Source organism: Peromyscus leucopus, chromosome 3, assembly GCF_004664715.2.
Source record: "Peromyscus leucopus breed LL Stock chromosome 3, UCI_PerLeu_2.1, whole genome shotgun sequence".
Lineage (NCBI taxonomy): Eukaryota > Metazoa > Chordata > Mammalia > Rodentia > Cricetidae > Peromyscus > Peromyscus leucopus.
Window position 1 is genome coordinate 135,930,649 of NC_051065.1, and position 15,411 is coordinate 135,946,059.

The 15,411-nt window shown below is 44.3% G+C and overlaps 1 protein-coding gene and 1 non-coding gene across 5 annotated transcripts in view; one reads left to right on the forward strand and one right to left on the reverse strand.

Moving 5' to 3' along the window:
* The first annotated feature begins 1,254 nt into the window (after window positions 1–1,254).
* The window catches only part of Eps8 (epidermal growth factor receptor pathway substrate 8), a 173,418-nt gene continuing 159,261 nt past the window's right edge, over window positions 1,255–15,411 (forward strand). Inside the window, exons 1-2 of one of the 4 annotated variants that reach the window (XM_028872184.2) lie at window positions 1,255–1,462; window positions 14,229–14,354. The gene's annotated coding sequence lies outside the window, so the exon portion shown is untranslated. Of the gene's footprint in view, window positions 1,463–1,502; window positions 2,407–14,228; window positions 14,355–15,411 lie in introns of those variants that run through there. The other 3 variants (XM_028872185.2, XM_028872183.2, XM_028872186.2) reach the window with 3 other exon arrangements.
* On the reverse strand, window positions 9,903–10,009 carry LOC114695072. Its single transcript, XR_003734799.1, has one exon. It is a non-coding gene; the product is annotated as a U6 spliceosomal RNA (small nuclear RNA).

Consider the following 15,411-nt stretch of genomic DNA (forward strand, 5'->3'; position numbering starts at 1 on the left):
CTACAGTTTAAGAAGAGTTGGTTTGGGTTCATAAATCTATTAATGTAAGTTGTGGAGTAGGCAGGCCTGGAGTTTAATTCTGATGTCAGTATTGGCTTTGGCAAAAAGATAATTCGGAATATCATTTTCCCAGTTTTCTAAAATGGCAATTCATTTTAAGGCTTAGAGATGCTGTAAGTAGGTTTCTTCGTTCCTGGCGTAGATGGTCAATAAACAATCCTAGTTATCTATACTATCGAGCAAAAGCAGCTATTTCCAACATTGGACATGATCTGGTGGATGTTTGTCTGTTGGAAATGTTGGACAGAAGACTCTGGATGAAGGCAGAAACGGAACTTAATCATAAACCCCTCCACTGCCCCCTTTATTCCCCAGTCTTGGCCTGAGCTTGCCTCACAAAGCAGGTAGGCCCAGCTATTTAAGCCAAGTTTTATTTAATAGTCTTTCTTGGCTTCTGGAAGTCAATTGACTTGAAGTTAGAAAGGCCTGCCTGTCTGGGGGCGTAGCTGTGACAACGGAGGTACCGTCAAGGGTAAGAAAATGCGAGGTTCAGGAGAGAACAATGGCAGATATTCATTTTGTGGCTCCCCGTGATGGACCCTGGGAGCGCTGAGGTGGCGAGCAGTTGTTCCTGGACTGAAGTCTCCCATACTCGAAACTACACCAGGCTCTTGGCAGGAGCTCCCACGAAAAATTGGATCCAAGGCGCCTTGTGAGACGGGTCTGGGCTTGCTGGCCCCATCCAGGGACTGGGGTTTGTTTGGAGCTTCTCTAAGCCAGGGAAGCCCTTGGGTACCACTTACACATCGCATGGTTTGAGGAGATGGAAAAGAAGGAAGAGACCAAGAACACAGTTCAGAGGCCGGGAGAATACCTCCCGCTGGTAGCTGGGTAGGTCAGTAACTCCTGAATTGACAGTGGTCATCAGTTGTGCCCCAGGATCTGGTCCCAGTCCTCTTGAGCGCTCTCTGCCTGGGGCATCACCCCTGTCCCGGGCGGTGCTCTACAGACGCATGTCGGTTCACCTGGGGAACTGTGGACACAGTCTGAGGCTGGGATCCCCGGTCTCCCCTGCCGGGTGTCGTGCCCATCTCGCCGGGGCTTCGGAGGGACCCAGTCCAGAGCCCGAGGGTGCACTAGAGACTCAACCGTCCTCAAGACCCGGCAAACGGAGCCCTCTCCCGGCCGCGCCGGGCAACGCGCGTTCCCGGCTCGCTGCTGGGCATGCGCGGCGCGCGCTGGCTGTGGCCGAGAGCGAGCGGCTCGCACACATTGCCCGGGCGGCGGGCGAGGCGGGCTCGCTGGGCGCGGGGCTCCGGGCAAGCCCCAGCGGCGACTCTGCAGCGGGGCGCGGTGGGCGCTCCACCTCGAGGCTCTTTCTCTCTCGACCACCCGCCACCTCGTGTCTGGGGAGGTCGCGACACTCCGTGAGGAGCGCGGCGGCTCAGAGGGCGGATCCAAGGTAAGAGCCCCTCGGACACCGGTGCGGGTCCCCGGGTGGGATTCCCGCGGCATGGGCTCCCTCTCGATTTTCCGTAAGCGCCTTTGTGCGCCGGGACCCGAGCGGTGCCAGGCTTGGCGGCCGCCGCGGTTCACTTGGACCCATTGCAACTGGTGTCGGCGGCCAGGTGTGCGAGGGCGCTGCCGCCCCAGCGCGTCCCCGAGCCTGCTCCGCGCGCCCCGGAGCCGCGAGACCCGAGCCCGCCGCGACCTGCTCCGTCGGGGCAGGAGCCCAGGGCTCCCCTAGACCCCATGCTCACCTGGGCTGCGCGGGGCGCACCTGAGATCGGCACACCTGGGCACAGACCGTACCTTAATGTCTTAGACTTGGGGCTTTGAGAGAGCCTCTCGCCCCAGCTCAAGTGGGGACTCCCCCCAGGAGACCCGTTAGAGATGGGGACCCGCCCTGGTCTACACCTCCAGTTGAGGTAGCTCGCTGTGTTTGAGTACTTGTAAATTCTGGATCACTTTCCAACACCATTTTACTTTGGGGAAGATGGCCTCTCCTATTGCTGTCATTAGGGCTTTGGAGGGGTTCCACACCCACTGAGAGGTATTGCAGGCTCCCCAAGTCTCACCCCTTCCTTTCTTTTCAATGACTACAATACACATGCAAAGTCTTTGCACGGTTCTCTGAGCCCTGCTGCTCAAATCCTCCTCTTCATCCCACTGTAACCCCAAGTGCTGCTGGCATCTCGCCTGGGCAGGAATCCCTGGTGTTTGGGCTTAAAATCCGGAGACATTTGGAGCGGCGAGGCAGTGGAAGAGGAGGCTTCCCCGAGCCAATGTTTCAGCGAATGCATGGCTGCTTTTCTTTTCAAGGTTTCACTTCTTGCCTCAGACAGTAGGAGAGAGAGACAAAATAGCGAATAAGATAAGTTCAGATTCAACTTGGTTCAGACACGTGTGAGTACTTTGAATTTTTACTTGGTTTTGCCACTTTGAGTAGGAGGTGGAATTAGGATTCCTGGAAGGCTTTTTTATGTTAAACAACAACAAAAACCTCAAAGTAACTGTGTTGTGGGCTGTTTCTAATTTCTCTCCTTTAAAAGGATGCCATTCTGCAGCTCGTTGGGTTCGGGATCGCCTGCGCTCTTGTGTAGAATTGTAGATCTTGGGACAGCTAGTCTATTGAAATTAAAGTCAATGACATCTCACCTCACCCAGTAAGAATTTCTTTCTTTCTTCCTTGTTTTTAAAATTGGGGATCGGAGGTTTCTGGGCATGCTGCTGTAGTTCTTAGTTTGGTGGTGTGGAAAATCTGTGGCTGATGGGCTCACACCATCTGAAAATTAAACCAGTCTGTGTAGACTTGTCTCATAGATGGTGTGTACCGAGTGCCACAGCTAGTGAGTGTGTGCTCGTAGAAAGCCTTTCCTGCACTATAGTAGATTAAGACTTTGCAAACATTCACAAGTCACTTCGCTCATAGCAGAAAAAGAAGGGAAAGAAAATATCTTGTAATTCCTACTGTTCTGAGCTAAGTGTTGCTCACAGTATTTGAGATGTGCACTTTGTAACTTTCTTTCACTTTCAAAGTGTCATTGAGTGTTGTTCTAATTGGCAAGCTGGCCTTTTATTAACAGTGGGAAATGCCTTAAGTGAACTTGTATTGAGGATGATTAAAAAAAAAATCCCCTAACAGGAAACTGGTGTTTAATTTGGAACACTTTGCTTGTTTGTGTTCAGAGGTAGAGAGTTCATTTTGTGTGTATATCTAGTTTTAGTCTGATTTAGTCTACACTCACTCTTTTCAGGCTCCAGGACTTTGTGGCTGTGTAACATACGCCGCTCCCCTCTGCCTTCAGTGCTTTCTCTAATTTGCTGTGTTTCACACCTTCATCCCATTTTCAAACCTTACATTACACATCTCTTTATCTACTCCTTTTTATTCCCCTGAATCTCCTCTTCACCCACCTGTTTTTATCTTAAAATATACGTTCAATTGAGGCTGGTTTGCATAGGAAAGTACAAATGCCGGATTCAAAGCGCTTTTGTTCCTTGAAGTTTTATTGGATGAGTTTTAACATGGACTTCACTTGTGTAAATTTTAGGTTGGCTTTTCCAAGTCGTATTAAGCACGTTGGGTAGTTTTTGTCTCAGTGCAAAACAACCTAAGTATAGCTTATAAACTTTCAGACATCTGCAGGGGTGTCAGAGAGGAAGGGATGGAACTTTAGCCAAAGTGCTCTGGCTATACAGTACATCCCTGCTGGGAATTGCTGCACCAAATTGTTTGCAGCTGTGAGGAACTGAAAATATTTTTCTTAAGACGCACTGTAGTGGAGTCCTTGCAAACAATGTGAACTGAGTGTTTACAAGAAAGTGGGGGGTTCTTCAGGTCCCCACTGCAGCATCTTCAGATACATTCTGAAATGGGCTTTTAAAACAGACCCTAGGGCCTGGGGAGATGGCTAGGTGGGTATAATGCTTGCCAGTCCAGGATGAGTTCAGATCCTGAGCACCCACATAAAAAGCTGGGCATGCCTCTGCAGTCCCGGTGCAGGAGTGTGTGAGGGGGGAGGCGGAGGGTGGGTACCAGGGACTTGCTAGCCAGCCAGTCTACCTCAAATGGCAAGCTCCTGGGTCAGTTGAACACACGTGTGAGTGCAGACACACACACACACACACACACACACACACACACACACACACACTAATAATAATAAATGATTACTGGTAGTCTGTAAGCTAGATGGTAGAAAAATGCAGCAGTGGTACAGGGATTATAATAGCGTCTCCTAGTAACATCCTAAGTTGTATTGGCTGCAAATGATGGGTCGTTATTGGTGTTGTATTATTAGTTATAGCTCATACTTTGTTTACATGTCTTTTTCCCTTTGTTTTTGGTGATTGAACCCAAGGTCTCATGCACATAGTTCTCCCACTGAGCCACACTCCAGCCCCTCCCTAGTTTTTATCTAATCTGTTTTTTCTCTCTCAGGATTCTACTAGTCAGAACACTAGTCACATTTGATTGTCACGGTCTCTTCAGCTCAGGCTGACTCTGATCTTTTCTCATATTATCTTTGGTTTTTGTTGTTGTTGTTTTGACAACTTTGACCATTTTGAGGAGTCCTGGCCATATAAGTTAATAACACGCTTTTCCCCTTTGAATTTGTCTTTTGTGTGTCCCGGGGGTAGGCTGTAATTATGCACACCTCAGATCCCAGCACTAGGGAAGCTCAGGCGGAAAGATGGCAGGTTTGAGGCCAGTCTGGCTGCATACTGAGTCCCTGACTTAGGCAGGGTTACCATAGCTGTGGTGAAACACCAGGAAGAGTGAGATGGGGAGGAAAGGGTTTATTTGCCTTCTGCTTCCGCATCCCTGTTCATCACTGAAGGAAGTCAGGCCAGGAACTCAAACAGGCCAGGAACCTGGAGGCAGGAGCTGATGCAGAGGCCACGAAGGAGTACTGCTCATTGGCTTGTTCCCCCTGGCTTGCTCAGCTTGCTTTCTTAGAGAAGCCAGAACCCCAGCCCAGGGGTGTCCCCACCCACAATGGGCTGGGCCATCCCACATCTATCACTAGTTAAGAAAATGCCCCACAAGTTTGCCTACAGCCTGATCTTATGGAGGCATTTTCTCGGCGGAGACTCCCTTCTCTCTGATGTCTAGTTGAATATAAACTAGCCGGGACAGACACGGTCACAAGACAAGGAAACACAGCCATTGTGGGCTTTGGGTTGGAAGATGACCAGGGCAAAGTGCCTTCTCCATCACAAGTCACAGCACGAACCATCAGAACCATCCCCAGGGATATCAGACTCATCTTGATCACCGGCTGAGATAGCATTGGTCTGTTTTTTTCTGCTGCTGAGTTCCTGGTCTCTACTTTTTCATTCCCTCCTCCTGGGAAGGAGTCTCCTAACACAGCCTGTATTTAATTAGTCGAGACTTAACGACCCCTCCCCATCCCTGGGGGGGCATTTATCTACAACTGTGTGTCATTTATAATTTGAATATAAAACTAGCCAGGACAGACACTGCCACAAGACAAGGAAACACAGCCACTGTGAGCTTTGGATTGGAAGATGACCAGGGCACAGTGGCTTCTCCATCCCAGGTCACAGTATACACCACATCAGCAGGGTTATCAGACTCATGGGAGGTTTTCTCTTTTCCTTCACTTAGTTGCTTGGGCGTTTACTTATCAATCTGAACTCCTGAATACTTTCCATATCCTTTGGGCTGTAATCTAACCCTTCTGAAGCTCAAAGCCTTGCAGCTGGCTTCTTGTGTCCCTTTGATAAGTTCCTACCAATGTGTTTTGTTTCTTTTTTAAAAAAGCACGTCTCTAGATGTGCCAGGTCCTTCTTGTAGAGTGCCTACCAAGAACCAGCCATTTCATCAAGGAATTGGTTTCCTAATGCTTGGAACTTTTACTGGAAAGCCAGGTCTGACCCTGAGTGATGGCATATACCTATAATCCCAACACTCTGGAGGCAGATATGGGAGAATTGTGAGTTCAAGGTCTACTTGAGCTGTATACCTTGAAAGAAGCCAAGGTCTGGGTACTAGGTGGACTTGCTAATGGAATGTCATTAATTCCAGGCTCTCATGTGAAAAATACATTTGTGTATAGAGATTTAGATATACCTCTGTGTGTGTGTATCTGCATACCTATGTGTATCTGTATTAAAGTAAATATGAACTCATACTGGTATAATACTGATAGTGATATATAGCATTCTGGTTTCTCCCCTGTTTATTTGGAAACTCCCTGCAGCGGTGAAGAAGAACCTGTCTCCATTTCTTTGTTTGCTTTATTGTTCATTTCCATTATACAAGTTTAGCAGAACTGGAATTGACAACCTTTGAGAGCATGGACAACCACTTTGCTAGCTGGAATCCAGTGCCCATATGCAGGGCCTTTTGCTTTTAAGTTTAATCTCCACCCATTTCCACAGGTAGCTATCTAAGCATCTCTGCCTCCTAGCTCCTTTCATGAGATGGTTTTACACACTTGTAGTTACCATTCTTACGTCACAGTCTGCTTTCCATCTAGGAACCCTTGACCTTGTAATTTAATTTCTTATACATATTAAGATTAATCCTTGGTCTTATAAAGTTCTGTGGGCTTGACATGCATATCTTGACAGTATCATCTAGAATAATTTTAATGTATTACAGTTCCCTGTGCTTTGACCCATTATTCCCCTTGTCTCCTCTCTGAAAATCAGAGACCTTTTATTGTCTGTGTAGTTTCAGTTTTTCTAGATGTCATGTGACTTTCCTGTACTGTCATTTTCCACTTAGCAACATGTATTTAAGGGTTGCCCATGTCCTCTGTAGTGGACAACTTATTTTTTTATTTTGCCTTAGTGTATGGGTATTTTACCCACATTTATGCTTGTGTGCCATGGGTGTGCCTGGTGCCTGCAGGAGCCAGAAGAGGGTGTCAGATTTCTCTGGAAGTGGATTTTGAAACTGCCATATAGTGCTGGGAATCAAACCTATGTCCTCTGGAGGAGCAGCCCGTGCCCTTAACCACCAACCCATCTCTCTACTCCCAGCTCATTTATTTTTATTGCTTAACATCATTGCACTGAGATGATGCATTTTAGCTTAATTCATCTGTTGAAGGACATCTTGGCTGTTCCCAGTTTCTAGGAATTGTGAATAAAGCTGCTATGAACATTCTTGTGGGGTTTTAGGGCAGACATAAGTGTTGGAACAGTGAGGTGCATGCTTGCGAGTGGGATGGAAGATCACAGGCTAGGATTGTGGTTGTCTCTGTAAGGTATTTCAGACTGTTTTCCAAAGCAGCTGGTGCTACTCTTGCATTCATAGCCGCAACATCCCAGTTCCTATCATTTCATCTCCTTGACAGCATTTCACTCTCGGAGATTATTCATTCCAATATCTGAATGGTAATATCTTATTGTTATTTGAATTTGCCATCCCCTAATAATATTTATGTGTTAACATCTGTTCACGTAATATTTTCTGTTTATGCATTTTTCTGATGGTAGGATGTTTGTTTTGCCTATTTTATATATATATATATATATATATATATATATATATATATATATGTTATTTTACAATACCATTCAGTTCTACATATCAGCCATGGGTTCCCCTATTCTCCCCCCTCCTCCCCCCTCCCCTTACCCCCAGCCTACCCCCCATTCCCACCTCCTCCAGGACAAGTCCTCCCCGAGGACTGCAATCAACCTGGTAGACTCAGTCCAGGCAGGTCCAGCCCCTTCCTCCCAGCCTGAGCCAAATGTCCCTGCATAAGCTCCAGGTTTCAAACAGCCAACTCATGCACTGAGCACAGGACTTGGTCCCACTGCCTAGTTGCCTCCCAAACTGATCAAGCCAATTAACTGTCTCACCTATTCAGAGGGCCTGATCCAGCTGGGGCCCCCTCAGCCTTTGGTTCATAGTTCATGTGTTTCCATTCATTTGGCTATTTTTTTTCAATAATTGAGTAAAACTGAAATTTATTATAAGCCACAGTCGTCCTAGGGACCTCCATGCTATATATATAGCCTCTATGGTTCTATGGGTTGTGGTCTGATTGTTCTTTATTTTATATCTAGAATCCACATATGAGTGAGTACATACCATGACTGTCTTTCTGGGTTTGGGTTACCTCACTCAGGATGATTTTTTCTAGTTCCATCCATTTGCCTGCAAATTTCATGCTTTTATTATTTTTCTCTGCTGAGTAGTACTCCATTGTGTATATGTACCACATTTTTTTCATCCATTCTTCTGTTGATGGGCATCTAGGTTGTTTCCAGGTTCTGGCTATTACAAATAGTGCTGCTATGAACATAGCTGAGCATGTATCTTTATGGTATGAATCAGCATTCCTTGGGTATATGCCCAAAAGTGGGATGGCTGGGTCTTGAGGTAGTTCGATTCCTAATTTTCTGAGAAACCGCCATACTGATTTCCACAGTGGTTGTACAAGTTTACATTCCCACCAACAGTGGAGGAGAGTTACCTTTGCTCCACATCCTCTCCAACATTGGTTGTCATTGGTGTTTTTGATCGTAGCCATTCTAACAGGTGTAAGGTGGTATCTCAGAGTTGTTTTGATTTGCATTTCTCTGATGATTAAGGATGTTGAGCATTTCTTTAAATGTCTTTCAGCCATTTGTAGTTCTTGTTTTGTGAATTCTCTGTTTAGCTCTTTAGCCCATTTTTTAATTGGACTGTTCAGTACTTTGATGTCTAGTTTCTTGAGTTCTTTATATATTGTGGAGATCAATCCTCTGTCAGATGTGGGGTTGGTGAAGATCTTTTCCCATTCTGTTGGCTGTCTTTTTGTCTTATTGACTGTGTCTTTTGCCCTGCAAAAGCTTCTCAGTTTCGAGAGGTCCCATTTATTAATTGTGCTCAGGGTCTGTGCTGTTGATGTTTTATTTAGGAAATGGTCTCCGGTGCCAATGCGTTCAAGAGTACTTCCTATTTTCTTTTCTATTAAGTTTAGTGTAACTGGATTTATGTTTAGGTCTTTGATCCACTTGGACTTGAGTTTTGTGCATGATGACAGATATGGATCTATTTGTAATCTTTTATATATTGACATCCAGTTATGCCAGCACCATTTGTTGAAGATACTTTCTTTTTTCCATTGTATAGTTTTGGCTCCTTTGTCAAAAACCAGGTGTTCATATGTGCATGGATTAATGTCAGGGTCTTCAATTCGATTCCATTGGTCCGTATGTCGGTTTTTATACCAGTACCAAGCTGTTTTTATTACTATAGCTCTATAGTAGAGTTTGAGGTCAGGGATGGTGATGCCTCCAACGGTTGCTTTATCGTATAGGATTCTTTTAGCTATCCTAGGTCTTTTGTTTTTCCATTTGAAGTTGAGTATTTTTCTTTCCAAGTCTGTGAAGAATTGTGTTGGGATTTTGATGGGGATTGCATTGAATCTGTAGATTGCTTTTGGTAAGATTGCCATTTTTACTATGTTAATCCTACCTATCCATGAGCACGGGAGATCCTTCCATTTTCTGATATCTTCTTCAATTTCTTTCTTTAGAGATTTAAAGTTCTTATCAAAAAGGTCCTTCACTTGTTTAGTTAGTGTTATCCCAAGGTATTTTATATTTTTTGTGGCTATTGTAAAGGGTGATGTTTCTCTGACTTCTTTCTCAACCCTTTTATCATTTGTGTATAGGAGGGCTACTGATTTTTTTTTGAGTTGATCTTGTATCCTGCCACTTTACTGAAGGAGTTTATCAGCTGTAGGAGTTCCCTGGTAGAGTTTTTTGGGGTCACTTATGTATACTATCATATCTGCAAATAGTGAAAGTTTGACTTCTTCCTTGCCAATTTGTTTCCCTTTGATCTCCTTTTGTTGTCTTATTGCTCTAGCTAGAACTTCTAGTACTATATTGAATAAATATGGGGAGAGTGGACAGCCTTGTCTTGTAAAACTATGGAACGCTTCACGAATTTGCGTGTCATCCTTGGGCAGGGGCCATGCTAATCTTCTCTGTATCGTTCCAATTTTAGTATATGTGCTGCTGAAGCGAGCACTGTTTTGCCTACTTTTAAAAAGCATTATTTCTTACTATTTAAATCAGGTGTCTGTGTGCGTGTGATCAGATGCATGCTTGTGTGTGGAGGCCAGAGCAAGAGCATATGTAAGCTCTTAAGTTCAGGAACCTTGTCCATCTCCTTTGAGACAGGGTCTCTCACTGGCCTAGAGTGCACAAGTCAGGCTTGACTGGTTAGCTGTGGATCTCCAAGGACCTTCCTTTCTCTGTCTCCCTGGTGCTCCGAGTCCAGGTGCACACAGAGAGGCCTGCCTTTCTTTTCCCTTTATATTCTTTGGTCTGGAGACTGAACTCCAGTCCTCACACTTGAAATACAAATGTTTTACTGGCAAAGCCATCCTCTAAGCATTGAGTTTTAAATTTGATAAAGTAAATGTATCAATCTCATCGTTTATGTCATATTTGAAAACTCAAGACTACCTCTTTTTAGCTTTCAACCCCCCCCTTTTTTCTACATTTAATGCATTTGTTTGTATGTTGGAGATGGAATACATGCACGTGCTGTGGTGACATGTGGATGTCAAAGCCAGTTCTCTCCTCGAGTCATGTGGTTTCTGGGGATTGGACTAAGGTCATCAGGCCTGCCAGGAAGTGCCTGTACGTGTTAAACGAGGATGACTCATTAGATGATGTATTTGAGATCCTCAAGAGTATTTTCAGTTTTCCGATCTATATCCACTGACAGAGGGGTGTGGGGAATTGGAATGTGTTCATAAAGTATAGGTTCTCTTTATGATGAAACTGGGGGATTAGGAAAAATGAAACACAGAATGGTAGAACTAGCTAGTTATTCGTTTCTTCCTGTTCTTCTTTGAATTCTGAACTTCTTGGTGTCGAGGATCTGAGTTTCAGCTCTGTTCCCACAGTATCTAATTAGGCACTTCACATCACGTGGGACACACACTCAGGGTGGGACCAGTGGTAGTACTTATTCAATGCAATTGTTATGGAGGATGGTAAGTGGAAAAGAGAGCGTGTTTAGTAAGAAAGGAGAGACTCCCTGTGGCCAAGGACATCAGAAATGGCCCATTGGGTGACTTTTGGAGGCCAAGAGTGAGTGTCCTGGGTAGGCCTTCTGGGCATTCTAGGCAGACAGTGTTGGGTGGGTCAAAGTGATAGGTGTGGTGGGAACTGTGGGCATTCTCACACCTGAAGCTAACAGAGGACTAGACAGCTGGTTGTTCTCCATCTTTACGTCCAGCAGTGTGAGACCATTCATTACACTGCAGTAGGGAAGATTGGGCGCTTCAAGGCTGTTGAAGAATGCTCTGTGTCTCCTCTTTTAACCACAGGGCTTTCTGAAGCGATGCGTGCTTTTCCGTCCTGTCATCCTCAGTGACTGTAGACTACTTAAGAACATTAAATTGGGGAGTTCGTGTCCAAGCATTCTTCTAATTAGTAGCCAGCCGAGCAACTTAAGGATGTAACTGGTGACAAAGGACCTTTCAGTCCTTTTCCAGCTGGTCCAGAGCAAGGAACACAGTCTCACAGAATCTGACCATCATATTGAAGAGCGTACCAAGGTTATTTGTTAAATGACCTGTGTATTTGAGTATTTGATAAGAGGTCAGATATTGATTGTTGAAAACTATGTTTTTAATATAAGAGAAGAAAAAGTTTAAGAAAAATAATGATCAAAAGAAAGAAGTTTATACTTAAAAGGGAAATAAAAGCATTCTAAAGTCTCTTACAGAAGGCTGTTTGAATTTTGTTTTATTTAGAAAATGTTATATTCATACCATTAGAATATTGCCTAGGCTAATCTTTATTCTCAGAATATAGAGTTGGCTGTTTGTGGGTCTAATGGAAGAACAAAGTGTTTTTGGTATCTGAAATACACTTGCAGTTATTAAACACTCTATTTTTTCTGGATGGCTCTGGTATTTATATTTTATAACATTGTAATTATTTATAGTATTTTCATTAGAGATTAAGATATTGAAAATAGTTTAGATGAAAGAATAAGACTGTGAGGGAAGATAAGTATGAGTCTGTCTCTTTTGAAAATAATTGTGTGTGTGTGTGTGTGTGTATGTGTGTGTCTGAGACAGGGTTTTTCTGGGTAGCCCTGGTGTTTCTGTAACTTGATATGTAGATCAGGCTAGCCTTGAACTCAGAGATCTATCTCCCTCTGCCTCCTGAGTGCTGGGATTAAAGGTGTACACCACCACCACCACCACCACCACCAGCACCCCAGCACTTTTAATATATTTTATTCTAGTTTTCTATAATAGTTCTGTCATTCAGGGGTGATGGTGAGTTTAGAAAAATATACAATATGGTGGTTTTATGTGCCTCACCTTAAAATTTTTAATTTCATTTATTTATGTGTGTGTCTGTGTGTGTGTGTGTGTGTGTGTGTGTACACAGCAGTGTGTGTTTGGAGATCACAGGACAACTTTCTGGAGTTGGTTCTCTCCTTCCACCACGTGGGTTCTGGGGATTGAACTCAAGTCTTTAGGCTTGGCAACAAGCACCTCTAACCACTGCACCAACTCACTAACAGTGATTGTGTGTGTGTGTGTGTGTGTGTGTGTGTGTGTGTGTGTGTGTGTTGTTTTATTTTTCGAGACAGTTTTTCTGTATAGTCCTGGCTATCCTGGGACCCACTCTGTAGACCAGGCTGACCTTGAATTCAGAGATCTGCCTGCCCTGTCCCCTAGTGTTAGGATTAAAGGCGTGGGCCACCACCGCCAGGCTCAACTTAAGATAGAGAAAACGTGCTTACCTGTACTGTGAGCAAAGGTCTGTCACATTTACAGTCACGTTTACAGATCTGCTCTGCTTTCTCTGGAGGCTGAGGAGGGGCCTAGACTTCTTGAAATTCAGTATCTTCTGCCGACCCATGCAACTCACCGTTTGCCTGTTCATATGTGGAAGATCCGTTTGTTACTGCATCGATGTGAACTGTTCTGTTCGTCCCAGTAACAGTTGCTCAGCTTTGTGTGCCTGTACACACATGAGTAATCTCCAGCCCCTCTTTCCAGTGTGTCTTAGAAACTTTTATGACTTTGTTGTGTTTATTTGTGTCATCAAAAATGCTCCTGTGGAATCCATTTTCAGTACTGTAATCTGTAGTCCCTTTCGGTCTCTCTCTCTCACACTCACACACACACTCACACACCACTCTCACATACTCTCTCTCTCTCACACACACATATACACACTCTTACACATACACAAACACTCTTACACACACACTCTCACACATACTCTCATATACTCACACACACACACACACACACACACTCACAGTCTCACACACACAACACTCACACACATACATACACACATTCACACTCTTACACATATTCTCATATATTCTCTCTCACACATACACTCATACACACACACTCTCACACACACACTCTCTCTCTCACACACTTACACACACAAGCTTACATTACACATTTTATCCACCGAGAGCCTTGTAATCAAGAGGGACCATTGTGTTAGTCATTCCTCATGTAGCTCTTCTTCGGGGCTTTGCTAGGTCTTGAATAATTGAAAAGCAATGGGATTCTTTCTGTGATAAAAGTCTGGCCGTGGGGCCGGTTCCTGTCCTGTTACTCACACTGATCCTCACTCACGTAGAGCTGCGGGGCTGATGCGTGTGACTGAAGAACATGTGTTGGGTTGCTTTACTTGTTAAGCAACATGACTCTTGGCAGATTTTTATGTGAATTAATTCATGGATTTGCCTAAATTATTGCCACTTCTACTTTTAAGTGAGTAGTGTGTGAAGCCAAGCTTGAACAACAGTGTTTGAAGAATGCTGGACAAGGGGCTGGTGAGATGGCCCTGCAGGTAAAGGCGCTTGTCGCTAGGGCTGCTGGATGACCTGAGTTCAAGCCCTGGGACCTTCATGGGAGAAGGAGAGAACTGATACGTGCGCACCGGCACACAAACACACGTCATGAAATAAACACACACACACACACACACACACACACACACACACACACACAATACAACATAAAACTTCACTGAAGTTTAGGAATTCTTGGGTTCATTTTTTGGTACATTAGTGTGTTTATTGTCTTTGTAAAATTACTGGGTGGGCCGGAACATCATATTTCTTTTTATCTTAGTTTAATTTTTCGCATTTTTTTAAAACCAGATAAAGTTTAGAGTTTCAACACCGTTTGCTCCAACATCTTTGCGCTTAGCAACATTTCACATTTCCTCTTTATCTTAAGCCTTGCTGTGTCCATGGTCGGCAAAGAAAATGGTCCCTATGACAATCTTGAAGCTGCTAGATGACTGTGGTCTCCTACTCCACACCTTCCTTCAGCCCCACCTCTGGCAGCCTCGTCAGCCCTCAGGTAACTGCAGCTGAAAGTGTCGTTCTCCTAATGCGGATACCTTTCCCCTTCACTGCTCACCTCTTCCTCATGCCTGGGGAGACACTGGTCATGGAGTGGGCCATCTGAAGAAAGGTGGTTTATCTGCATAAAATGGTGGTTGTGGCAGACAGGGTCATGTTTAGGCAGCTGAGAAGGCTTGAAACAGAGGAGTGACTAAAGCCCTTGTCACCTTAAATCTTACTTGGGTGCGAAAGAGGTTATTTTGAAAATGGCAAAATCTCATTGTGACAAGTTAAATCCCATTTAGCATATATGTGTGAATGGTGCTTTAACCAGAATAGATTTTGTATGTTCAAGACAAATTCTCACTACAGAGCTTGGGCTGCCCTGGAACTTGCTATATTTACCAGGGTGGGCTTCTTGTCACACAGATCTGCTCACCTCTGCTTTTCCAGTGCTGAGATTAAGGGCTTGCACTGCCGCCTGGTCTCCTGAATCAATCTCCGCACCATTCAGTTTTTATGCTAATTAGAAACATCTACTCTGTGTGTGTGTGTGTGTGTGTGTATGAACACAACTTGTATAGGAATCCTTTATCACTGTAAGGAATTATAGAATTTAAATTGAGATATATATCAAGTGGGATTATATAATATAAGAGGATGCCCCGCGATGTTGGAAAGGATTTTCACACAAGAGTGGTGAGTTATCTTACCTCCAGGACTTGCTTCCTACCCCTGTCTCTCTTCTCTGTGGTTAGTTCTATTTTCTCTCTAGGCCAGACAGTCATTGGAACAGTCGAAGCATGATTTTGTTAGCTCTCACTAGACTAAAGTGTAGAAGACCTAAAGATATGGAATGAATTAATCCAATAGATATCAGTTATGTTTTATGTTATTGTTTGGTTTTCAGGGTCATTGGTATGATTATTGGTATGATTGGTATGTCCTCTCTTGAAATATAAAAGTTTAGATAGCGTTCCCTATCAGTGGCTCAGGTGGTAATGGTTGGGTAAAGGCTGACGGTGGAATCTGATAGACAAGACGTACGGACCCAAAGCCAGTTTTAGCCCATT